We start from the raw sequence: 2,134 nt of genomic DNA on the forward strand, positions 1-2,134 counted from the left end.
ACTCACCTCAGCCTCCCAAAGGCGCGGGATTGCAGGCTGAGCCACCGAGCCCGGCTTACAATAAATTTTTTTTTTAATTAGCTAGACGTGGTGGCACATGCCTGTAGTTCCAGTTACTTGGAAGGCTGAGGGGAAAGGACCACCTGAGCCCAGCAGGTTGAGGCTGCAGTGGCTGTGATCATGCCACTGCAGTCCTGCCTGGGTGACAGAGTGAGACTGACTCAATAAATAAAGGGTACATATTCATTCACAACCTAACACCTCTCTCCTCCTCCACTGCCTGCACCTTGCAGCAGCCACTGTCACTTCCTGCCTGGACAACTGTGGTCAACCCTCACTGGGTCCCCTGCTTCTCCTTCCACCCCCAAGTCTGTGCCCCACATAGCCAGAAGCACCCCAGTATCACACCCTCCTCTGCTCAAAGACAAAGCCCAAGTCCTCTGCACAGCCCTCAAGCCCCGCGAGCTCCAGATCTCGCCAGCACCCCTTGTGGAGTACTCCCCACCCCAGCCACTGCCACACGGGCCTCCTCGCTGGTCCCTTCTAGGGCCATGCTGTTCCCTGTATCTTGACTTCAAGCGGCCACCTTACTTTTCTCACTGCTAGATCCCAGGCTCCTGGTATACATGTGCCACAGAGACCAAAAGAGAATGACTGGGGTCGGACTTCCTTCACAGGCAGTTTTTCTTCCTTTGTTATGGAGAAATCACACCAATTGCTCCCTAAGCTGTTACCAGGATGCAACAGGTTCCTGCATGGCAGGTCCTGGCACATACTAGATTCTCTGTAATACAAATAGTTACTGCTAGTATTGTATCACTGTGTGATTTAGGGTAGATGGCTTACCTGCCCTGTGCCTCTGTTCCTGCATCTGTAAAACGGAGCCCTACCTCACAGGGTTGGCATGGGATCTAAACGACCCAACCAGTCTACAATGTTTAGCACATATCTGGAACATATTTGGGCGCTATGTGGCAGGCACAGTGGCTCACACCTGTAATCCCAGCACTTGGGGAGACCAAGGTGGGAGGATCAGTTGAGGCCAGGAGTTTGAAACCAGCATGTTTGACAAGGCCCCGCCTCTACAAAAAAAAATTTTGAAACTCAGCCTGCTGTAATGGCAGGTCTATAGCCCCAGGTCCTTGGGAGGCTGAGGCGGGAGAATGGCTTGAGTCCAGGAGGTCAAGGCTACAGTGAGCTATGATGGTGCCACTGCACTCCAGCCTGGGCAACAGAGCAAGACCCTGCTTCAAAAAAAAAAAAAAACCCTCTGCTATGATGCTGAATGCATACAGAGGAACACTAGGGGCAGGAGGACAGAGGGAGACCCAGGTTTTGGGCAGCTGTACCCTCCCCATGGTTCCGTTTCTTCCTCTCTAAAGCCCAGTGAGGATTCACTGAGGTGACTGGCAAGTGTTGGGTGCCTAGCACACTGGGGCCAGGTAGAGAGAGAAGTTGATGACAATTGTCCTTCCTCCTATTAGGCTCTTCCCAACATCTCAGCTGTGAGCTTCTTGCAAGACAGGACCCTGAGAAGCATGGGCCAAGGATGCCAACCAGGGTTTCTCCAGGTGGGTCCTGATGACCTTGAGGCTGGATGATCCCGTGGTGGGGGCTGCCCAGTGCATCGGTATTGGGTTTGAGTGGCATCCCTGGCCTCTACCTACTAGATGCCAGTAGTCTCCCCCCAAGCAGTGGTGACAACCAAAAATGTCTCCATTGGTGAATTGGATGGTATGTGAGGTAGGTGAATTATATCTCAATAAAGTTATTTTATTGAGCTGGAGTCTCACTCTGTCACCCAGGCTGGAGTGCAGTGGCACACTCACGGCCACCGCAGCCTCGACCTGCTGGGCTCTGGCGATCCTTGCGCCTCAGCATTCCAAGTAGCTGGAACTACAGATGCACGCCACCACAGCCAGCTAGTTTGTTGTGGTTTTTTTTCGCAATTTATTGTAGAGACGAGGTCTCACCAAGCTGCCCAGGGTGGTCTCGATCTCCTGGGCTCAGGCAATCCTCTCCCCTTGGCCTCCCAAAGTGCTGGGATTACCGGCTAAGCCACCGCACCCAGCTGGAGTCTCACCCTTTGTCACCTGGGCTGGAGTGTGCAACGGCACACTCACAGCCACTGCAG

Source organism: Carlito syrichta, unplaced genomic scaffold (genome assembly GCF_000164805.1).
Source record: "Carlito syrichta isolate Samal-C Ts95f unplaced genomic scaffold, Tarsius_syrichta-2.0.1 Scaffold67556, whole genome shotgun sequence".
NCBI classification, from domain to species: domain Eukaryota; kingdom Metazoa; phylum Chordata; class Mammalia; order Primates; family Tarsiidae; genus Carlito; species Carlito syrichta.